This window comes from Leucopleurus acutus (genome assembly GCF_964270905.1).
Source record: "Leucopleurus acutus genome assembly, chromosome: 13".
Lineage (NCBI taxonomy): Eukaryota > Metazoa > Chordata > Mammalia > Artiodactyla > Delphinidae > Leucopleurus > Leucopleurus acutus.
This window is the reverse complement of record NC_139155.1, coordinates 19,521,695-19,547,541: the sequence shown is the minus strand read 5'-3', so window position 1 is coordinate 19,547,541 and position 25,847 is coordinate 19,521,695. Positions and strand designations below refer to the sequence as shown.

General features: G+C 42.1%; 1 protein-coding gene across 6 annotated transcripts in view; it reads right to left on the bottom strand.

Moving 5' to 3' along the window:
• Positions 1–25,847, bottom strand: part of TCF4 (transcription factor 4) — a 361,655-nt gene that overhangs the window by 153,057 nt on the left and 182,751 nt on the right. The gene's annotated exons all lie outside the window — the stretch shown is intronic.

Below are 25,847 nucleotides of genomic sequence, written 5' to 3'. Positions count from 1 at the left end.
TTAATGTTACCAAAGTTATGAGTTAGACCAAAATAAAAAGCTTCACGACGAATACTTGACCCTCAGATTTTAGAAACAATGACCTACTCAAAGATACTCTTCACTCTTATCTACCAAAAGTCAAGGATAAGTTACAGCTTGACTAATAACCTTCAGTTTTATAATCATAATAGCCAACATTTACTGAGTGTGTTCTATGGGCCAGACTCTTTTAAGTGTCTTACATACATTAAATTATTTAACCCTCACAAAATCCTATGAAGAAAGTACTAACATTAATGTTATTTCACAGATAGGGAGGAAAACTGAGGTATAGAAAGTTCAAATAACCTGTCCCAGACAAGACATTTGGCTAACGGAAGTCTGGCTTAAGGGCTGCACCCTTACCTTCTATGCGCTAAATCCCTTGAGCATGACACCAATCTCCATGTAGTGGAGGAGACCAATCACATTGGAATATCTGATATACATCTGCCCTTATACACGATACCCAGAAAACTATATTTATATCCACTCTAGAAAATTCTTGTGGCTGGGAAGAAGGTTTAAAATAAGTCTTAGTATGTATATGTATAACTGATTCACTTTGCTGCACAGCAGAAACTAACACAACATTGTAAAGCAACTATACTCCAATAAAAAAGTAATAAAAAAGTAAAAGAAGTCTTAGTTATCCACACTAGTGTGTACAAGCGAAGAACAGGTTAACTCAACAAAGTAATGTTTCAGAGAGATGACACAAGGAAACTGGAATTTTGAATACAGGCGAGTTTGAGAACCACAGAAGTTCCTTTGAATGAAGACTTAAAATAAGATGTCTCTTACAAAAGTAGCCCAGCACTAAAATTATCTCAACATTCTATTCACAAAAGATGTCAAGTTCTCAGTTGTGTAACAACAAGTCCTGATCTACTTCATTTCTATTCACTGGAGGATCCTCCCTCTTTCAAATAACATATTTAGTCTAATTCTGACTAAATTTACCAGTAACGGTTATTTATATCAAAATGTAAGTATAGAAAAGTGTGAGGCGTGTTTTCTCTTTTGCTTAAGAGGTAGCATCTTGGGAGGGTGGGTGGGTGGTGGGAGGGGACGGTAGGTGAGAAGAGAAAAGCAGGGAAGGAGGCAAAACATCCAAATCCACGTGGTGTAGAACAGACAATGCTTTATTAGCGCAACGAGTCTGTCAACCAGGTGGTCCATTACGGCGTATCTGCACAAAAGGAACAAGAAACTGGGGTCTGTGCAGTGTGGAGGGAAAGCCCAACTCACAGACGACAATTACACCTCAGTGGGGAGCGGAGATGGGGGAGGTGATAAGAGCTCCAGGAGCATCGAAGGAGTGTGTCCCTGGGAAGCAGAAGACATGTCAGAAAGCCTGCTTAAGAAGAGGCAGGGAACTGACCAGGACAAGGAGGGAAGGAAGGGGACCAGCCCTCAAGAGCAGAGCCATTCCCCAAAAGCCAAAACCAGTTCAGTTTCCTTCGTGGAATATGTCATTTACTCAGCTTTATGGTCAATTTTTTTTTTTTTGCGGTACGCGGGCCTCTCACTGTTGTGGCCTCTCCCGTTGCAGAGCACAGGCTCCGGACGCGCAGGCTCAGCGGCCATGGCTCACGGGCGCAGCCGCTCCACGGCATGTGGGATCTTCCCGGACCGGGGCACGAACCCACGTCCCCTGCATCGGCAGGCGGATTCTCAACCACTGCGCCACCAGGGAAGCCCTGGTCAATTGTTTTTTTAAATAAATTTATTTATTTTATTTTTGGCTGCGTTGGGTCTTTGTTGCTGGGCATGGGCTTTCTATAGTCGTGGTGAGCGGGAGCTACTCTTCATTGTGGTGCGCAGGCTTCTCATTGCGGTGGCTTCTCTTGTTGCGGAGCTTGGGCTCTAGGCAGGCAGGCTTCAGTAGTTGCAGCACGTGGGCTCAGTAGTTGTGGCACACAGGCTTAGTTAGTTGCTCCGCGGCATGTGGGATCTTCCCAGACCAGGGCTCGAACCCATGTCCCCTGCACTGGCAGGCAGATTCTTAACCACTGTGCCACCAGGGAAGCCCTTTATGGTCAATTTCAACACTGTTGTTACTCCAGAAAGCTAAAACTTAACATTTAAGGCAACAGAATTAATAATAACAACAGTAATAGAAGCAGGTCAGGTATATCATAGGTATCAGTTCTTTATCCTTGCAGTAGTGTGCTGATATACCGCCCTTGTGTGGGAGGTGCATTTCCATGGTGTAAATACTCCCTCCATGTTAATTTCAAGCTCCCAATGGTTAAATCGCTAGCCTACAAAATTCCTGAATACTTAACTATTAGCTCTCCTTCTTCACATGATGCTTGCAAGTCAGTTTTAGCTCTTGATGACAAAGTTACTTAATGAACTATGTGGGTAAGTTAAAACAATGCAGCTACTCATTTGAGTGTTAATCCTGGTTTTCTGTGTGATCTCCAGGATGATTTTAAATCATCTTACCTCATTTATCAACACTAAGAGTAAATTAGCATTAATCCTAAAATTTTTATGGTATCACAAAAAAATCTGAATAGCTAAAGCAATCGTGATAAAGAACAAAGCTGGAGGCATCACATTTCCTCACGTCACAATATATTACAAAAGTTATAGTAATCAAAACAGTATGGTGCTGGCATTAAAACAGACACACAGGGGCTTCCCCGGTGGCGCAGTGGTTGAGAGTCCGCCTGCCGATGCAGGGGACACGGGTTCGTGCCCCGGTCTGGGAGGATCCCACATGCCGCGGAGCGGCTGGGCCCGTGGGCCATGGCCGCTGAGCCTGCGCGTCCGGAGCCTGTGCTCCGCAACGGGAGAGGCCGCAGCGGTGAGAGGCCCGCGTACCGCAAAAAAAAAAAAAAAACAAAAAAAAACAGACACACAGAGCAATGGAATAGAATCAAGAGCCCAGAAATAAACCCACACATATACAGTCAACTAATCTTTGACAAGGGCACCAAGAACACATAATGGGGAAAGGATAGTCTCTTCGATAAATGGTGCTAGGGGGCTTCCCTGGTGGCGCAGTGGTTGAGTCCGCCTGCCAATGCAGGGGACACCGGTTCGTGCCCCGGTCTGGGAAGATCCCACATGCCGCGGAGCGGCTAAGCCCGTGAGCCATGGTCACTGAGCCTGCGCAACCGGAGCCCGTGCTCCACAACGGAACAGGCCACAACAGTGAGAGGCCTGCGTACCACAAAAAAAAAAAAAAAAAAATGGTGCTGGGGAAACTAGATACCCACCTGCAAAAGAGTAAAACTGGACCCCATCCTACAACACTCACAAAAGTTAACTTGGAATAGATTAGACTTAAACGTAAGACCTGAAACCATAAAACTCCTAGAAACACTGGAGAAAGGCTCATTGACATTGCTCTTAGTAATGATCTTTTTGGATATGACACCAAAAGCACAGACAACAGGAGCTAAAATAAACAAGTGGGACAACATCAAACTAAAAATAGTCTGCACAGCAAAGGAAAACATCAACAAAATGAAAAGCCAACCTGTGAAATGGGAGAAAATATTTGCAAACCACGTATTTGATACGGATTTAGTATCCAAAATATATAAGGAACTCATACAAGTCAACAGCAAAAACCAAACAATCTGATTACAAAACGGGCAGAACGCCGGAATAGCCATTTTTCCAAAGACACACAAATGGCCAACAGGTACCTGAAAAGGTGCTCAGCATCCTAATCACCAGGGAAATGCAAATCAAAATCACAATGAGATATCACCTCCCACCTGCTAGGATGGCTATTATCAAGAAGACAGGAGATAACAAATGTTGGAAAAGATATGGAGAAAAGTGAACCCTCATGCACTGTTGGTGGGAATACAAATTGGTGCAGCCACTATGGAAAGCAGTATGAAGGTTCCTCAACAATTAAAAACAGAATTACCATATGATCCGGCAAAGCCATTTCTGGGTAGAGATTCAAAGGAAATAAAATCAGTACCTCAAAGAGATATCTGTACTTCGATGTTCATAGCAGCATTGTTTACAAAAGCCAAGACACCCTAAGCGTCCATCAACAGATGAATAAAAAATAAACAGTAAAGAAAATGTGGCATACATCTAGAATGGAATATTATTCAGCCAAAAAAAGGAGGAAATCCAGCCATTTGTGACAACATGGATGAATATGGAAGCCATTACGCTAAGTGAAATAAGCCAGACGAAGAAAGACAAACAGTGTATGGTATCAATCATATACAAAATCTTAAAAAACAAAAGCTGAATTCATAGAAACAGAAACAGAATAGTAGTTGTCGATGGGCTGAGGGCACAGGTGAAATTGGGAGGTGTTGGTCAAAGGGTACAAACTTTCAGTTGTAAGATGAATAAGTTCTGAGAATCTAATGTACAGAATGGTGACTACAGTAAATAATACTGTATTGTATACATGAAATTTGTTATAACTTATATGGGAAAAGAATCTAAAAAGAATAGATATACGTATGTGTATAAGTGAATCACTCTGCTGTACACCTGAAACTAACACAACATTGTAAATCAACTATACTCCAATATAAAATAAAAATTTTAAAAAATGAAGTTTGCTAAGAATAGATCTTAAGCACTCTCACCACAAAAAGGTAACTCTGTGAGATGAGGGCTGGTTAAACAACTTGGTTGCGATAAATATTTCACAATGTATATGTTTATCAAATCATCACACTGTGCACTTTAAATATATACAATTTTATTTGTCAATTATACATCAATAAAGCTGGAAAAAATAAAATTAAAAATGTGAAAGAATTTTTAAAATTAAAAATGTTAGCATTGGGCTTCCCTGGTGGCGCAGTAGTTGAGAGTCCGCCTGCCGATGCAGGGGACACGGGTTCGTGCCCCGGTCCGGGAAGATCCCACATGCCGCGGAGCGGCTGGGCCCGTGAGCCATGGCCGCTGAGCCTGCGCGAACAGAGCGTGTGCTCCGCAACGGCAGAGGCCACAACAGTGAGAGGGGCCCGCGTACCACAAAAAAAAAAAAAAAAAAAAAAAATGTTAGCATTATATTACTTTAGACATCTCTTTCAATGAGGGATTTGAAACAAAATATATCTATTTTTTTAAATCGTCCGTTAATTGACTAAAAATAAATCATTAAGATTTAACTCTCTTCTCATCACATCAGTTTCAAAGCAAATAGGGTGAAGTGTCTTGGGAAATCATTATTAAATTTAAAAATGTCATTTACATCAATATTTAATACATGAATATGTATGACATTCACATGAAATGTATTCCAATTGGGTTCACATTTAAAGACCTTAAAGATTTTTGGTTTTGTTTTTAAGGAAAAACTAAATCCAGATTATTTCAAAGGTGAAAACAAACAGGTTGGAGAAATAACAAAACAAGGCCAAGGCCTCTGTAAGTCACTGTAACATCAGCTTGCACTGGACAATTTTTATGCTAAACTTGCAGCCCCCGAGCCTACTGCTTTGGCTTTCTCAACCATCACAGGGTTCACTAAGAAATGATCGACTGATGTTACTATAACATAAAGGGTGGTATATATTCAGTCGTATATTACAAGTGTGGCTTCTGTCCCTTGTGAAATGACCTATGAATTTAAATGTGTAGCAGGCAGAAAAACAAGTGTAGTGTTCCGAGACACAAACCAAAGGAACCCAAGTATATTCACCCAGATAAATACAAGTGTAACACTCAAAAACACAAACAAAAGATGTACATAAAAAAAAAAAAAAAGATGTACATAATATGTTTTGTAGCCAATCCCATTTTCCTTACACTGTAGGGATCTTAGCAGCAAGAATGCCACAAATGAGTATCAGGCTAGCCAGGTTCTATTTGCCGAAAGCTTGGACAAAGTGATTTACCTTCATTTACTCATTAGTGAAATGAGGAGTTGGATTAGATGATCTCTGAAGTATCAACAAACTCTAAAAGCAAGTGAATAAAAAAATAAAGTCTAAGTGATTTACTGACAACTTTGACTCACAGTTTCAGCTTGGAAATTGACAAAGACACTTTACCTTCCTTTGAACAAGGTATCTGGCATCTCTGACTCAATATAACTAGAATGATTCCAGAAAGAAAGAACATTCTAGAAATTTCTGGGGAAAAAATGTGGTAACAGCCAAGGAGTGGAAGTTGCTAACTTAGTTTCAGAATATTCCTTCTACACGAGGACTATTAGAATGTATTTCCTCCTTCCTCAAATGTGCATTAAGTGCAGAGTTCTAGGAGGGTAAACTTTGTCCATGAATTGCCTTCCTAAGGCAATCTGGATTCTTCAAAGTGATTAAAAAGGACATTCACAGCATTAGGCAGCAATGAAGTAAAGAAGTCACATAGCCTTTTTTAGTTTTTAAAAAACGTTTGTTTCTCTTAGAATTGTATTTCATCAAACATGCCATTGAATGTAAGATACATCATTATCCATTAACCACTAAGAAAGAAAAAAAAAAGTCACCAATTAAATTGGCATGCCATAAGTTTCTGAGATGTTAACATGTGAAAAAGGTGTCTTAGAATCAATTCACTGTTGCACCGTAAGGCTTTGGCCCAGCACACCCAACACCTTGGACAAAACCATCCTCCAGGAGGAATCGTAACGATGCAGGTAGGTCGTGAGTCCCACTGGACTCAACCCTCTCTCTGAACCTGCGTCATACTCATTAAACTTTTTTTTAAGGCAACTTATTTATCATTTATACTGAACAGAAATTAGGAAGAAAACACTTAATGCAGGCGAAATATGTGGCTCCTGAACACTTTCTGTATTTCTTATTCTTTTCAAGGGCAAAGAGCTGCTGCCTTATCCATGCAGTTTGGGGAACGTGTCAAACGTTTCTGAAATGTCTGAAGGCTACCAGCACATACTCTCCCGCCTCATTCCCTATTCTGACAGTCACAGACATGGGGAGCTAGAAGGTGTCTCATCAACTATCTGGGCCAAGGCTTCATTTGCAAGAGGTAGAAACTGAGCCTTAAAAAATGCTGAAGGCAGGATAAGAACTCAGTTCCCTGACCTCCAGTCTATACACTGCTAGATTCGAAACATTCTGCTCGATTATTCCTACCTTAGTTTACAAAGGACAACTTAGAAGAGGAGTCTTTTTTGTCTACTTGTCTGAATTTCCTCCAACTAACTTAATAAGAGTAGCTTTCTCTAACAGTGTCCTTCAAATGGGACAGAGAGAGTCTGAAACAAATTACTCAAGGTTTCTTAGATATTCCTTCTCACCCAGATTCAGTGACAACGGTTCGTTAAGTTGTAAATAATGAATGACAAGAACTCTGTAAATCAAAGAAAGAGTAAAAGCAATGTATTCAATATTCCCTCACACTGTCCCTTTCTCAACAATTTTTTTTTAATGAATGCAATGAAATATTTTCCTCTTGTTAAACTTAAGATACCACTAAATCATTCCCAAATGTAGGAAGCATTCTCGGTGTGACTCAGTCCAAACCAAGCCCTGCATGTAGTACCAACCCTAATAGATGCTCCAATAAATACAGCTTCATGGGAAGACACTATGACCAAGCAAAGAATTAAACAGTATAACTCCTGTGCTGAAATGTGTATAATAACTTAAACTCTTTCCGCATCCCGAAAGTCCAGCTCAGTATCTCTAAGTTTTATAGGAAATGCCCTAGCCAGGCAGTCCATATGTCTGTAAAGTTAGCTACATTCCATGAAATAGCGTGGTTATGATCTCAGGGAGATTCTGCAATCTGCCCCAGACAGGGCAGTGTCAGGTTTGGCAGGAAAAGAACAAGAGTTCCACCTCATCCCAAACCACTTATGTCCCAAGCATTACTGTTGCTACACAAGCCAAATGTCCCATTATGACCTTCAAAGAAGACGCTATTGCTGTGAACCTAGGATTAAGATACGCTTCTGCTTCTGCCTAACCCCACTATGAAACACTGGGTGTACCCTGAAAACGAGTTTTTCATCCTATCACATAAACCCAGATCAACTGAAACGCCATGGGCCAAAAACTACCAAGACATTTTACACTATTCCAGCTCAGTTCATCAAGACATTGGATCTCATGTTTTTCTCAACCTTAGATGGCCAGGTAGTATCCTCAAAAAGAGACTTCGTTTTGGCCAAAATATCCCAAACCGAGATGGCCAATGGGTTAATGTTCTTTTCTGAGCTCTTCAGCTATGCTGCTTCCTGTGTCTGAGGGCTGGCAGGCAGGGCACCCCTGTCAGAGCTGCAGAGAACTCTGCACATATCTCTGCTGTGTTCAGTCAAAATGAAAAGAACACAAGATGGCCCTCTGACACAGACAGCTGTCGATTAGAAGGCACACTCACACCTGGCCGGACAATGAGCGGCAGCGGAGGTGACAAGCGCTTGGCTAATCAGCTTGCCTATAAAATCACAGCCCTTCCCAGCACTACTCACATCAGCCCACGAGGCGACAGCATGTACAGTCTGCAGCTACCCTGTTCTCAGTCTCTACGTGTATGTGTCTCTCTCACTCGCCCACCCCTGTGTGATGAGGTCTGTGAGAAAGCCTCAATACAATATGCGTAAAAACAAAAATCAGGGCTTCCCTGGTGGCGCAGTGGTTGAGAGTCCGCCTGCCGATGCAGGGAACATGGGTTCGTGCCCCGGTCCAGGAAGATCCCACATGCCGTGGAGCGGCTAGGCCCGTGAGCCATGGCCGCTGAGCCTGTGCATCCGGAACCTGTGCTCCGCAACGGGAGAGGCCACAGCAGTGAGAGGCCCACGTACCACAAAAAAAAAAAAAAAAATCAGACCAAAGGGAACTGATAAACAAGAATAGGAAAAGAAATCCCTGCAGCGAAATGAACCAAAAGAAAACAAAGTGATAGACTAACCTATTCAGAGCTGCTTCACACTGATACTGACATAGCGATACGCATTATAGGTAACCAGACATATGTATTAGACAAGAGGCAAAATGATCCGCCCCACCTCTTCCCCATTCTCCATCTTGTCTTTTGTCCCTCTAGCCACCAGAGAGAGCAATTTGGGGCTAGATCCTGGTAGAGGAGGCTGAAATTCTGAGCTTTACCAAATATTTAAATATTAGGGGACTTCCCTGGTGGCGCAGTGGTTAAGAATCTGCCTGCCAATGCAGGGGACACGGGTTCAAGCCCTGGTCCAGGAAGATCCCACATGCTGCGGAGCAACTAAGCCCGTGCACCACAACTACTGAAGCCCGTGTGCCACAACTACTGAAACCCCGCGCACCTAGAGCCCGTGCTCCGCAACAAGAGAAGCCACCACAATGAGAAGCCCGTGCACTGCAACAAAGACCCAACGCAGCCAAAGATAAATACATTTATTTTTTAAAAAAATTTTTTAATAAATAAATAAATATTAGGAGTGGGGGTAGGGTGGAATGAATTGGGAAGTAGAGCTGAAGGGAGAAACTCAGGGGATCTGGAGACAGGAAATGTTGAGTTCCTCAAATCTTCCACTGATTTTCTTAATTAGCTAACTCTTTAGCTCAAATATATTCCCTCTAAACTAATAAACAAATGCTAAATTCACTAAGGAGCTACCTTATGAGCCTGTCAGATATTTTTACCCATTGATAGTCAAAATACCAATCTCTCTCTCTCTCCTCCCTGCTCTTTTACTTCTCTTTGGTTTCTAGAAGAACAGCTGGTTGGAAGCAGCGAATCAGGAAGCGAAACAAGGGGAGACAGGCAAAGTGGATACAGAGTCGAATCTGTGGCTGTCCACCTGCAGTCTGGAAGCTGAAACAGCAGACGTCTACTTTAGATAAAGACGAATTAACAAATTACTACCTCACTGAAGGGGACCCTCAGGTAGCAGAGACCTTCCACAGCCACCCTGCGTTCTGACCACTTTCATTCAACTCTTCTTCCTTAGATCCCCCAACCAAGAGTCCAATCCACCTGCCGTGCCGAAAATAAAACCCCTCAAGGTTTTTATAAAATCATTTTTAAAAGATCATGAAAGAGTGAAGAGAAGTGGGAAGAGGAGATACTGGGGATGAGTGTCCTTCGTCTCTTGAGAGTCCAAGAAAGAGTCCAAATTCAAGGCTTTTCCAGCTCTGCTCCAGCTCCAAGAACCATGGAGGTACCTACAGTTGTCAAAGCCTGGACAAAAAAGGCAGTAAGACCATCAGCACAGGACGACCCTGTGGCAGAACGTCCGCAGGGCCACTGTCTTCTTGCTCATCCCGGGAAGACAAAGCTGTCTTTCTTTGAGAGGAAGTGTGAGAAGCTACTCAACCTGCACCTGCAATCGTAACCAACAAGCAGGAACAGTTCTAGGACAGAGCCTGAGACTGGCCACCGTCTCTCCAACACCAACACCTACAGCTTATCAGTCAAACCAGGACAGCAGGCCCTGCCTCCTGCCAGCTGCCAGGTAGCTCAAGAAGCAAACTGGGTCCCCACCCAGGGAATCCCCATGGCAGGGTGAACGGCCATGTCACCAGGATGCTAGTCAGTCGGTGAGTTTCTAAGGGCTTGGGACACTTCTGCTCCCTCCTCTGCCCATGCTGTTTGAAAGCTGTATTAGCATCCGCATAGATCCCACCCATGGACACCAAAATGCACCAACATCACACAGCCTTGGACTCTCAGATCACTTCAAACTCTTCACCACTGTTCCAGCTAATACCAAAATGGGCACCTTCCGATAGAAAGTTTTTTCCCCCTTACGAAATCTTTGCTAAGCATAAAAATTCAAGAAGCAGAACCACTATAACTTCTGGGTCAAATGTCAGTTTGTGATATATAATATTGTAGTTTTCCCCAAATTTCATCAGCACTGAGTATTTCTAATATCGAATTCAGCCTTTTATTTTTAGTTAAGAAAGCGATGCTTACTATGAAAAAAGAATCAAACAATACCGCAGTACGTCAAGGAAAAAGAAAAAGTATTTTGCATACATGTGAAAACCAAGGAGGTCATTCAGGGCAAACCCAGTTCTTCCCTGTACACAGCTCAGAGCAGTGATGGGAGCAGCCCCTGGGCCACGTCACTCCCCTACCTCTTTCACCAGCTGGAGCTCTCTTTTACCAGTTGAAATACTGCGAGGGTCCAGTCCACTGTCATGCAGTCTCCACTGTCCCCTGGGGAGATGGGGACGAAAGGGGTGCTTGGAACAGCAAGAGTAGCCACATCACAGAGGCTAAGGGAACACTGGCTTGCCACCTCAGGCATCTCTTCTTGGAGCCTTTGACATCCAGGCACCATTTTAACGTCAGAACAGAAGAGGGAAGAAAGCAATCATTTCCCCAAAGGAGGAAGTTATTATTTAAAAAAAGCCCGGAGGACTTCCCTAGTGGTCCAGTGGCTAAGACTCCACACTCCCAATGCAGGGGGCCCGGACTCAATCCCTGGTCAGGGAACTAGATCCCACATACCGCAACTAAAGATCATGCACATGGCAACAAAGATCCCGCGTGTCACAACGACCCAGCGCAAACGAATGAATGAATGAATGAATGAATATTAAAAAAAAGAAGAAAAAGAAAAAGCCCGGGCTCTAGAGAAATTAGGACTGGAGGGAGTTGGACCACCTAACTGTCCTGCTCAAGTGCAAGCCTAGTTCAGACTTTCATGGAATCCTGCCTTTGTTGCTCTGAGGCTTTTCATCTGTAAGTTCATTCCACATCTTCTTTCCCTCAAGAACATGGCACGTGCGTAAGCTCTTGTTTGTGGCAAATGGACCTTCTAGGAATCACATGTATTGAAAATAAGAGTATTGACCTTCCCGCTCGGCCAGGCTCACAGTTTGGTTCTGACCAGAACAAGGGCCATCTCATCAGTCCTCTCTCTCCAGTTCCATTAGGGCTGCCTGACACCCTATCTTGCACACTTGCTTCTTAGTTATTGCAAAGCTTTTCCATATTTAGGGATCTTTTCCATCAAAATATTCTGGAATGGCTAGAGGCTCAGACACATGAATGATACCTGCTCACATGTGCTTTTTATCCAAGTTCACAGCTCCTGGTCACTGAGGGTAAACAGTGTTATCAGCGATTATTATGGATTTAGTCAAGTATGTTTCATTCCTGTCATTTATGAGTACTTGTGTTGGCTCGTATTTATAATGTCGGGATTCTGTCACTTTGGTAACCTTCTGAGACAACGTTTTTCCAGTGTGACAGTGACATTTCAAAAACTCAGTATTTACAAGCAAACAACATCCTCTGGCTCCACGACAGCGCGATTCAGTGGTAGCGGAACAAAGGGACACTGGTCTAGAAATTTCTTCAGGATGTATTTCCAACTACTTCTGGCTATCACTTCATAGTCTAGGGTGGCCCCGTGGCCTTTGGAAGAAAGAGGCTACAAAGACATCAAGTAAAATTTCAGTGTTACCTGAGACTGGAATTCTAACTTTTGTGTGGGTCCACATGAATGAAGTCTGCTGTGTGATACTGACAAGTCTCTTAACATCTCTGAGCCTTAGTTTCCCATTTGCTACTAAGCAGCATTGGGCACCAGGTGACATTTAGGTCCTTTCTTACTGGAACAATCCATCCTAAAGATTTCAAAATTATACACAGACATAAAACTCATTATCATCATTTTTTTTCCATGTCCTACCTCAAGGTTATGAGGAAAAGAATCCTGTGCAGGAAACAGGGAGAAGCAAACCATTATCCACTCAACTCATCCACTTCTTCCCTTTTCCTACCCACCCTCTGCCAAGCAAGACGGACCAGGGACAGTGAAGGAGGATGAAACCTGAGTGACAGAAACACAGTTGGTATTACATTCACCCCTGAGCTTCAAAGCCTTTCCATTATCAGGTGGACCATGGTCCTTTCAGCAGTGGAGTAGACAGGTGCTACCACCGACAGGTAACAGACAACGCAGGAAATACGCACCACACTGTATGCGATTTGTAGTTCCTTATGGGAGACATTCAAAATATTCTTTCTTGGCCCTCGAAGGACAATGCTCTTGATATATAGATTGTGGAGGTCATCATATCCTCTTTAGAAACGCAGTCTTTCCTACTGACAGAAAGAGGTCTCAGTGCAGGAAGCTGGATGATACCTAAGTTAACAGTGAGAAGAGAGCTAGAACCATCTATGAGAAGACCCTGTGGGCTACCGGCGATCACAAAAAGCTTCACCAACTTTATCCAGGGATAAAGAAGCAATAGAGAAAATGATAAATCTGGAGCCAAAGGACTTTGTCCCCTAGTCCCACTTCTGCCACTTACTATTAATAGCGACAAAATCGCTCTGAGTCTCTGTTTCATTATCAATAAAATGGGGATTAAAAAGAGTTCCTACCCCACTGGGGTCACAAGTTATATAACTTGTTATTGTTGTTGGTTCATTTATTCGCTTACTCATCCATCCACTGACTCTCAAGCAAACAGACTGTCCCCTATGAGGCATTCGGGAGAGAGTACAGGCCTAGTCCTGGGCCCTCTCTGCCCGTAGAGAGCATGACAACGCTTGGGAGAGCACAGCGCATCAGAGGCTACCCGAGCACGGAGGAGGGCCCCCTCCTTCTGGCCTGGATATAACAATGCGTGAGCTGGATCCTGGACACAGAGTGTGAGTTATCCGGTAAAGGAATATAAGGAGAGGAGAATGAGAGGCAGGATGAAGATATCCCAGGCCAATGGAAGGGCCCTTGTAAAGACAGAGAGGACCGTGCAAGAGCCCTCAAGGGCAGCGCGGGCAGCTCAGTACAGCTGGAACACGAGATGTGAGTGGTGAGTGTGAAGGCCAAGGCTGAAGGCCGAGGCAGGGGCCAGGCTCTCTAAATCCCGTTTAGGGACGTTTGGGGACGCTAAGGCTGGGTCCCCAAAGCCATGGAGGGATGCTAAGCAAGGGCATAACAGCACTGGGGATTTTTGGAGACAATCACTCCAGCAGCTTTGTGAGAGTGGGAAGGTGGAGGTGGAGGGAAGTGGAGGGGTGGGGACAGCAACAGTGGTGACGGGGATGCGGGGGACGGAGTGGGTCTATTGCTATAGGAAGCAGAATGGACCAAATCTGAAAACTGCGGGCTTATGGGGTGGGGGAGACAGGATAATCTAGGACGGTGGCTGGGGGACAGTCACCAAGCCAACAGACACAGATGGAAAGACTAATCCTGAGAGGAAGTTCAATCAATAAAATTCAAGGTCAAAAGCACAATACCTGAGGTGAATTATCTCATCGGTAACTGCCAGATTTTACTCTAGCCCCTTGAAAAATATACCCGAATAGATGTGAGAACGTCAGTGTGAAAAGTTACGTGTTAGCGCCTCAGGTTAGGTGACTACGCTATTATTAGCTCAAGCCCTCTCCCAAGACAGTGATACCATGACCTTGGGGGGTGGGGTGGGGTGCTATTTCACGATAAATATTTATTAAACACCCAGCTGAAGGTGTGGTGGAATATGGTATTGTTGAATGTTCTGATACGTTCCGCTTGCTCACTAAGGTTCTACAGAGCTGACCTAGGATGTCTGCATTCTATTTCTAGAACAATACGTGTAAGTATCTAGAGCCCTGATCAAATGATCTGCGCCAGGTAACTAAGGGGACAGAGCGGACGGACCCCACAGGAGCCTCCAATCTTGGTTCTGTGAGTAGTTCTGCAGGCACACTATGAAATTTGAGGGGGTAGTAGAGTTAGCTAGGGTATGGTGAAATGAAAATCTGCTTTGTAATGAAGTAGGAAACGGAGACAGTCTGGAGTCCACGAATGATAGGGTGGATGTGTTTTCTGCCATAGGGAATAGAGCAGAAGTTCTCCTAGAAATAAAGCAAAGGATAATCCCTTTCCCGACACACGAAACACCAAACTTAAATATTCCTCCCATTGAGAAAATCGCACCCACAATTTGCACTCTGAAAACATATTCAAGCAAATCTGACTTGGTAGCTAAGTGGGAGTAGGAATGAGAGAAAGTGGTCCACATTAGTGACTCCCTGGCTGACACAGTTAAATGGCAGAGATGCAGGAAGACTCCTTGAGGGACAACGTCAGCAGCAGCAGCTGTTGACACTCTTCTTTGTCACATGTCACTGTCCACAGCAAATCTTTTACCACCTGATGTTATGTCGTACCAGTCACTCTACACATGACAGTTCCGAACTGCGGAGCTCAGAGTGACAAACAGACGTCACAGTTCAAAAGTACGGGTAATCGATCTTTCCACAGGAGTGAATCACATCCAAGGAAGAAAAAGTTGAGTTGATGGGGACTTCAATGGAGTGGTCTAGCCTGAGTCAAGTTGTATTCTCCAACTTGTGCATGAGTTGTGTGTGAAAAGTTTGTTTAGAATTTATAATGCATTTTTCTACTAAAAAAACTTATAAAGTTGAAATACTTCTAAGATCTTGAGTTCTGATTCTCTTGGGGTTTTAGAACTTAATTGTAAGCAATGACCCTAAGACTCTAGGATTCAGGCTTGTGCCCACACTAGGCTTTGAATCCTGTGAAACATTAAGAGGTGCAGAAAATATCCTAGTTGATCACAGACTGAACAAAATCTCGTAGGTCCAGGCAGCCCCCAATGGAACCAAATAACCATTGGTTTTAAGCAATATTCTCATCAAAAAAAGAAAATTCATCATTGAAACATGCAACTATTTTTAATGTGGACTGGTGATCAATAACACTACCTGATTTTCTCTCTTCTCTACAGTAACTATCGCTAACATTTTTCTCTCACTTCATCCTGTGAAACCATCTACCTTTCAACTGTCATGAGAGGATATTTTCTGAGTCTAAACTCGCTTTGGGTCAGGGACCCAGCTCTCATTCCCTCTGTCCCTTTCACATATAGTCCTTTTGAAGAGCACAAAACATGCTTTCTATGATACCATGTAATGAGTAACCTTCATATTCTCCCAAAAGGGTACATAGTTTTCTTCCTATCATAGAGTCGGCATGTTGTCTTTAGATTTTTCCATGACTATATGAAGCAAATTTATAAACGTTTCTTCTTAGATATTCACTGTAAGAGTAGCATGATTAACTCATGATGAATACCTATTCATACTCACTACTATATAACCATGTAATATATATTGACACCCTACATACCTTAAGTGGGAATAAGGTTATGCTTAGTTTATTTCAGTGAATATTTTACTATTACTTCTGTTTGGATAAAAATTATTTTATAGGCATCATTACTGACCCAATCTTCAACAAAATAGACATGTTAAGGTAAGGGATTTAATCCAATAGGAATCTACGTATATATGACTTGTATGACCTACTAACTCATTCCCTCTTCATATTATTTCCTATTCTGCTATTAGGATGATCAAACGGATCTCACAGAGGCTTGTAAAAATCTCTATGAAAGCACAAAATGAGTTAAGGTTTTGATCGCGATTCTGTAACCTTTATTTTTATTTAATAGTCACTTCAGAAGTAGAGGTACATTTTAGGATCCTTTCCCTTTGACTTTATTTATACCGTGTTGATGGTAGTCAGACTCAATGTTTCCTTCCTGTAGCTTGTGTGGTACTTTTTTTTTTTATACGTAAAGATGAAGGGAGAAGGAAAACAAAAGTAAGAAAAAAATGAAAGAAACTTACCATCAGAGTATGAGAAGAGCTAGCTACTTAGCTAAATAAAAATAACATATTTAGTGATTTGTAATATAAGAATAAAATGAACTCACTGGGTCTCAGGAGGTCTGCAATATGCAAAAGGTATCTTGCCAATTTAATTGAGGTAGGAGTTATTTAATTTTTTTACAGGTATAGTTTTCAATAAAACTACATATGCCTATAATACTGCAATGGCAGATGTGTCTCGATTATTAGAGGTGGGCTCAAGGGAATATATACAATGGATCTTGAAATCTGTAAGCAGCTGTTTGGGGGGGGGGGCGGTGAAATGATGGGGGAGGGCACTGTACCACACACATGTTCCTTAAGTGCAGCGATGTTTTGTTATTTTACTGCAGGTGTATTACAGAGATGAAATTTAATAACGTACTGTATACAATACCAATAAAACTGAAAAGATTCAGTGCCCTGCTGTTCATTACTGTGGTACAAATGAGCCCGGATTATTCTGTGTGCATGCACGGGCAAACCCCGACACAGAGACCCCTACGTCTAGAGCTCTGGAGGATGGTCACTGCTTGAAAAACCTTAGGGATGTTCTTCCTTAATTGCTTTCTTATCACTGAACTCTCATCCCAAATTCACGTAAACGTGATTTTGAGGTGGGTTAAAAATAAGATATATTTGGTATTTTTTTAAAATGTCATAGAAAGCCTTCTTCACCAGAAGAGGTCTTTCGAAGGGACGGGTTAATGGAATGAAGGGATATATAGATTTCCTTAAGTACCATAAGAATGTTAATATATTGTGATAATATTTTCTATTCAACAGAATCTAGGGAAGGGCTAGTCTAAAGATGCTATCCCATCAAAATCTGACCTCTCCGTTTATTAAGTACAAGAAATGTCTGATAAAGACGAGCGCCATACTGTGAAAAAACGTGTGTGCATCAGAAATGCTAAAGCAAATGCAACTACGTGTTAGTGCCGGTTTTCTTCTCCCAAGAACTTACTGCTGTCAGATAATAAATAACACAATGAACATAAAAGGTACTTGCTTTAGGAAGCTCGGTTTAGTTTATCTGTGAGTGAAAGCATCTGTAAAGAAATCCACATAAACATTGAGAACACACACGCACAATTTTTCAAAGGATGGGGTTCTTCAATTCTAAGCAGGTTACCACTATCAGGCACAGCAGCAGACTCAGTATCTGTCCCTTTCTTAAATATTTACTTCTAAAAAGATTATGGGGTTTTGTCGGTAACTTGCAGCGTTCCCACTATTTTAACTTGGGGTTTCAGTTTTAAGAGTTTCAGGAGACATTTCCTAATGATGGAACCATTTCAAGTATGATCACACACAGAGGAATAAATGTTTCTGCCATTTCATATTGAAAAGTGAAATTCAGCATTCTTCTGATGCTGAATGGTGAGTCTACTGTCTTTTTTATGGAAAGAAGCTATAGGGCTACAGTGACTTCTACAGGATGGGTAGATATATTTCAGCATTAAACTTTACCAAGTACACCTCAATTGCTCAAAAACAATTAAGTCAACTGTTTGTTTAGTCATTAACTGATTTTCCCTTTTCTCTTTACATGTCAAAAGTATAAAGATGAACTGTAGTCCTAATTGCTAGTGGTTATTAAAAACCCCTCAATACTTTTCATAAGAAAAGAGAAGTGAATCCGAATATTCTGGTGAAATTTCATTTAGGATATGAGGACACCATGTTTTGGGTGTCTCATAAATCATCTCAAAGCAATGTCAAAGGTTTTTTATGTGTTACCTGTCCTGAACTGTTTAGAAAACTTGCCTATACTTCTAACACATATTTGTCATTTTATATATGACAAAGTGAGTTAAATGTCATAAACAAAAAAATTATTGGGTCACATTTAAAAGCCTGCTAAAAGTATTGATTTAGAACTTTCTATGTAGTTCTTGTATTTGGGGAACAATAACTTGATCTATGAGGAATCCAAATTTGTGTAATTGCAAACCATATTCTGCCTGCATTGCACAGAAAGGAAGGCCCAAATATAATCCATACATTTTTAAGAAAGTGCTCGTGCTGTTGCTAAAATGTGAATTGGCATATTCTACCCCAGCCTTGTCACAGGAAATCTTCATTGGTTTTAATGAAATTGCACATGCTAATTCTGAAGATGTTACAGAATAGATTATTCATACAGGCACATGTGGTGTATTTAAAAAAAAAAAAAAAAAAACAGAAAAAACAGGCTGGGCTGTAAGGAACCGTGTGGCCTGCCCTCTTCTCTGCCTTTCCAACCGTGTTCAGGGTTCCAGTTGACCCTGAGAAGCTACTCCATTCTAAGCAATGTGTTAGACCCAGATTCTCCAGTGGGCCTGGAATCTACCAAAAGTGGTTTTCCAGATGGGCTCTCATACAGACCTACCTCTGAGTTCAGAAACCTCACCATGAGCTCGGGGCTCAGGGAACCCAAGTTGGAAAAGCACTGGCTTTAAAACCAGGCATTTTAAAGTCCAAAGCCTGGCTCTGAAACTTAGCTAGGGTGAGATCTTGGGTCTGCTTAATTCTTTTTTTTTTTTGTGGTACGCGGGCCTCTCACTGCTGTGCCCTCTCCCGTTGCGGAGCACAGGCTCCGGACGCGCAGGCTCAGCGGCCATGGCTCACGGGCCCAGCCGCTCCGCGGCGTGTGGGATCTTCCCGGACTGGGGCACGAACCCGTGTCCCCTGCATCGGCAGGCGGACTCTCAACCACTGCGCCACCAGGGAAGCTCCCATTTTCTTAATTCTTAAATGAAGATAATAATAATCACCCCAAGGGTTTTTACTGGCACCTAGTATTAGTCCCCCCAGCTTCCTCTACATTGAGCCCAGACTAAGGTTTAGAAATTCACTCATCAGCCATGTCTGGGTTGTGAGTGGACATATGGCTCCACTATCTCAGTGATCCTTGATAGAGCTACTTCATCGGGCATCACAGCAACCCACCTGACTCAGTCGGTCAGCCACCGATGGTCAACCTTGCGAGATCTTTAAGAACAATTACTAAAATATAGAGGAGCAATCTGAGAATTTGAGAAAAACCTTGGTGCTTATAAAAAGATTAATCTAATAGGTGGGGGTACAGAGATTGTCACAAGGTTCCAAATTTCAGCAAAAGAATACTAGAGTTTGTGTACAAGGAAACATAGCCTATAATCACATCTTTCCTCCTGCAATTAAAGCATTTCTGACCATTAGCCTGAGCCATAAGCTATGTCTTAAGAAATCTGAAGGATGCTGTAATACTTCCAGTCTCCTCCAGGCAAGGAACCATATTTAATGCAAGGATTATTAACATTTTACTTGTATATGTATGAACACTGAAATTGACAGCACTGAAATGAACAATGAAGTAAAGCTCCTTAAAGAAGAATGTCAGCTATAAATGTAGAAGGAATGATGGAGTTTTAAAAAAACCACTAGTTCAAACCCTCTGGGTTCAGGCAAGTGTCATCAATGCATGCTAAAACCATCAGGTCAAAAATGGTTGGGGAACAGGGATCTATGCCCAGTGCTAAAGTATAAACACAAAGATTGTTTGCTCACTTCGTCCCAGCTTACCTTATAAATACTACCAAATGTAAAATAGATAGCTAGTGAGAAGCAGCCGCATAGCACAGGGAGATCAGCTCGGTGCTTTTGTGACCACCTAGAGGGGTGGGATAGGGAAGGTGGGAGGGAGGGAGATGCAAGAGGGAAGAGATATGGGGATATATGTATATGTATAACTGATTCACTTTGTTAAAAAGCAGAAACTAACACACCATTGTAAAGCAATTATACTCCAATAAAGATATTAAAAAAGAAAAAAAGATTGTTTGCTAATTACAAAGGGGAAAAGGTTTCTTTACAATGGACCGACCTGGGGGTCTCCACTTCTACCAAGTGGTTCAAGTCAGTGTTACCAGTAGCAACACATCTTGACATTATACGCCTCCAGATGAAACGCAGTATGAAGCACATAGCATTAACTATGAGATACTCAGGCCAAAATGTTTAACTTCCGTCTGAATCAGCTTTTCAAGCCGAATTTTCAATTTGTAGGCAAGACAAGTGATAGATTAACAAATTAAACAGTACCACAAATAAATAATCCAACAGTTCAAGTAGGGGACATATTTTTCAAGACAACTGGCCTGCTCTCTTTAAGGTAAATATCACTTTTTTTAAAGTTACAGGAACTGTTCTAGTTTAAAAGAAATTCTAAAGAGACACAGAAGCAAGATACAATGCATAAATGCAATGCCTGGGGGGAAAAGGAGCTATGAAAGACATCTTCATGGGGACAAATGAAGAAATTTTCATCTGGATTGGGTATTAGGTTAGGAAACTACTGTTAATTTCTTTAGGGGTGATAACTGTATTTTAGTTAAATAGGCGAGTGTTCTTAATTTTCAGACACATGATGAAAAATCTAGGGGTGAAATCTTATCTGATCTGCCGCTTAAAAACGGGGCACTGAAAAATATATATACTTACACATACACACACCCAAGGCAAACGTAACAACTGTTAACAACTGTTTAAGTGGTACTTCATTGTATTATGTTTTTCAACTCTTCTGAGTTTTTGAAATTTTATACTATATAAGATTAAAGACAATTCTGTAAATTAAATAAATGGTGCTTGATTCTCCCCCTTAACGTCCAGAAAGCTGCTGGTGGGGATTGAAGGGAGGGTATATAAGACCTTTCCTTTGTTTTTCCCCCTTATACCTAACACTTCACTTGAGGGCCAAAAAATATTTGTTAATCAGCACAGTGAAAAAATGGCTCCATTCTCCCCTTTGGTGTGTGTTGGGTGGCTGTCGGGAGAGGGGCATACCCATAGCAATGCCCCCACAACAAAGGAGCTGCTGACCGAAAAACAGTGCTTGGGGGCAGAGTCCCGATGGCATCACCCTGCAGATTTGGTCCCTGTGATTTCTGACACCATCGTGATTTAAAATATTCTGTCCCACCGTCCACACCAGCAAATTCAAAAACCACAGGCCTGGAGTCTGACCTTTGGTTCCAATAACGCACCCACTAGAAGGAAACCAAGAACATCTCCAATTCCCTCCTTTGGGAACCTTCAGACCTAGAACAGTGAGGCCACCAGGCTAGGACTCAACGCCAAGAAAGTCAGTGACGAGTGACTCTCCAGGATCTGATCTCTATGTCATTCCAGGGTCTGCACTGCACTTTCGAAGAAAGGGCTTCCAAAGGACTTTCTTTAAGAGGGTATGATGTCTGGTTTTCGGAGACAGGAAAAGCGCTGCTCTCTGTATATGGTTCTCACACACTGCTATTCAGCCTTCACTCTCTCAGAATGATTCCTAAAAGTGATGCTGGGGAAATAAGCCTCAGGTCGTCACAATCCTCACCCTGCCAGGTACAGAATTCATATAGGGCAAGATAGAGCCGACCTGGCCCCTGCCCTCTGGGAGTTTACAGACTCTGGGTGGAGACCAGCATTCAACAAACATCAATAGTGGCACATTCAAAAAGCACCATGAAGGCAAAGCAGAGCGCTAAGGCAGATACACGGATGGAAGAGGTTCCGAGGAAGGTTACGTAGGACCAGGTACGAATGACGGCACACTATAAACAAACATTTAACCGTAACGCCAAGTTAAAAACCAAGACGTATTCTGCTTCCACAAGACCTAAATAGCTATTTTCATAAGAAGAGACAAAGGATTTCACAGCTTTTCTGCGTATATCCTTTCTATTTTGATTTCAGATAAGAAACACTGGAAGGGTCCAAAAGTTTAGAATTAAGGAATTTGTAGTTCTTTTTGTACCAAAAATAAAAAGAACTAAAAGAAGAAAATCCATTCTTAAATGTGTAATTCATTTCAGAACCAACTACATAGGTTTAATTTCAATGAATCCAAAACAGCTTGGTTTGTGAGTGCACTGAATCACATACAGAGAAGACCTTTACGTGTCCTCTGCAGCTGCAAAGTTTCTGCAGTTTAACAAAGGTATCTGAGATTAGGCCTAATTCTTAAATCCCGTCAGTTTTAAGATCTAAACATCAAATAACTTTATCAGCATAGTCCTATTTGATTACTTGCTGAGAAAGAAAAAGAATGTGGATAAGGTTAGAGCCTTGGACTTCACTAGAGAAAACAAGATACGGGCTGGGATATTCAGTTGTGGGGTTTTGTATAAAGATTTCGAGGCATCTTACTGATTATCAGAATATCACTAATTTTCACTGCCTTTTAAATGAAGTACATATGCAATATATTCCTGTGTCTTGAATAATCAAAGTAAGGCAAGAAATCTAAAAGCTTTTTCAAGGTCAGTGGCAACACTAGATTTTGAACACAAGTCTTTAAATAGAGCAGATTCCTATAGAACATTCTAGGAAATCATCAAACCTAGCTGCACATTAGAATCACTTGGGGAGTTGTCAGAAATGCAAAGGCCCAACTCATAAGATGCGATTTTAATTGGTCTCAGATAGGGCCCAGCTCTCCACATCTCTCTCTCTCTCTCTCACACACACACACACACACACACACACACACACACACACACACACACACACACACACAAAACCTTGCCCAGGAGATACTAATAAAGAAACCATTGCTTTAGACCTGAGCTATCTCCCAGAAAGAAAAGACAAACACTTCCTGATAATCAATACTCAACTTCCATTTAAGGGGAAAACTTCTGCCTTAATACCAAGCATTTGTGTTGACATCACCACCTCACTCAAAAACAGTAGATCTCGGGGAAGATTAAGAAAGACAAAAAAAGTTTGCAGTCACCAAACATCCTATTCAAAGCAGCAAAAGAGGCCAAAAGTAAATGACATTTTTCCCTTTTGTCATGCACAGTGAGGCCCATTAGGTATTAGCTATTGGTTATCGTATTAAGATTGGACTATCCTGTGAAAAACTTTATTTCCGCTCATTTTCATTTCTGTCAGACTTTCCATTATAAATTTTATTTTCCCTGCCAGTAAAAAAAAAAAAAGTAGTATGAGGTTGCAATTTGGCAAGAACATTTCAAGCCTGGGTGTGATTTCCGTACTCCAATTTGATTTAAATTAGTTTTGCCATATTTAGTGAGAACTAAAAAAAGTCCGTTTGGCCACTTTGGTTTCTATGGGTTTATTTTCTATACAGTTTCGAAAGGCTGAAAAAGTCACCGAGTTCACTTCTGATAATTTTATATGGAAGTGCATTAATGAATTCATATCATCCCATTACTATTTTCAATGAAAACAATTTAATCGCTAATAAAGAACCCGCCGGCTTTTGTTTCTCAGCTAAGACACCCACTTTTAAAAAGTCCCATGTCTATCACTATTAGTGGTACATCCTCAAGAGACACATGACGGATATGTATTTTTTTAACCTGATGCATTCTGAAACAACAAACATTGCAAAATAATAATTTATTTCTCCAGGACAGCATTTGGCTACCTGTTGCTTACCATCACTATTTCTCTGCACCAAACAAAAGGCTATTGGAACTGGAAGAAGCACGTTCATACGAAACAGTGCTCGTCCCTGGAAGTCCACAGGACACACTGTTATAATACGATAAAGCAGTTTTGGGAGCCCCTCAGGGCACAGCATCTAAAGGACTTCCATCCAGCATCTCTATAAAGTAGTAAACACGAGAAAACAAAAAGCTGCCTCTCCACGAGTCACTCACCTTGCCACACAGTGGGGAACCGGTTCAGCTGTGATCTGCTATTTAGACTTGAAGCCCAAGACACCGAGACTCTGCCTTTCTTTTGGGTTTGCATAGCTGGTGTTGGAGACAGGGATTCAAAAAACAATTCGGCACAAGAGAAACTCACTCACTGGGAGATACACTAGGGTCTGTTCTAGTCTCAGATTTCACCGAAAGCAGAAATTCAAAATATGTACCCTTTTCCTCTCCAGCCCCGATTTCCTCAATCAGGGAATTTCCAAATTTGTGCTCTTTGCTTTTCTCCTTAAGTGATCACACCGTTTATGGACACTGCTGAGCCCAGGCTAAGCAAAGAGAGAGTCGGTCCTTGCAAGACTCACAATCACGCAGCAGAAATAAGGATGAAAGAATCTCCACACTCCACGGCTCTATTATGAAGACTTTTTAAGAAAAGCGGATGCAGCCGTACTCCTGTATACAACAGAATTTTCCTGGACACAAATGTCTCAAAAGGAGACATTCCCCAGGCCCAGACATTCAGCCATCACACGCCAGTCCGTCCACCTCTAGTCCACCCTCTGCCCCTTTCCACTTCTCACCTTGTGTCTGCCAAAAAAATTAACTTCAGTCTCACCCGAGGGAAGTGTTGCCCACAAACCGAGGGAGGGTCTGTGTCCCAGCACATACACTGACAGACTCACGCGGTCTGGATGATGCTTTCACAAGTTAAGGGGCCTCGCGCTTACTCAGCAGAGGAAATCTTTGTGTCTGGGAGGAATCACGCCAATTCCTATTAGGAAGAAAGGATACAGGGGCGAGGAAGCCTATTCTCTCATTGACCAGAAAAAGAGGCCCGTCGAAAACAGAGACCTCTGCCATGACCATCAGCGAACAGGAAGGATGTTGTCAACTTTCTTCTCCCCCAAAACTCAAACGGCCTCTGCCTTGACCCTGAGAAACCAGATACACAGGAACAGGCTCTTCGGCAGGAATTGAGAGCTTTGCACCAGAGACTCGGCGCTAGGAGGCTCGCTGCCGAGCTATCTACCCCGCACATTTGCACTCACATTCCAAAGATGTTTCCGTTGTGCTGGAATGGCTGTAAATTTCTTTCCTGCGGAATTCTTTCCAGACAAACTGCCATAAACTGTACTCTGCAGCTTGTGCAGCAGGAGCGCTTAACCCAGCACCGTTCACCTCATCACAACCAATCTTTCAGATGCCAAGTATGACTGAATGGATGGCTGGGCCGAAGGAGTAAACTTTAAAAATGCAAATCTATCCAGAAAAAACAAAACAAGACAAAACACCACCACTCCACCAGAATTCCGCCTTTCGTGATCCCTGACTGATACCTAAAGGAAACCTTCTCGAGCAGGCTCTATTTAATGACTCAAAGTGTTTGCTTACGTTTTCCAGGATCCATGAAACAGGTTGTTTTTTTTTAAAAAAAATCAAAATGGATTTTTTTCCATATCATTAAAGAAAACGGGAGGGTGAGAGGGTTCAGGAGAGCAAGCATTCCCTTCCCAGCACGAAAAGAAGGTACACTTCTGTTTGGGTGAATAATAAAACACTAGAAAGCTTTGAGTCTGAAAGAGGATGATTAGATTCTATCCGGAGTTTTCCAAAGTAAGAAACCCACGCCCTTAGAAAAAGAAA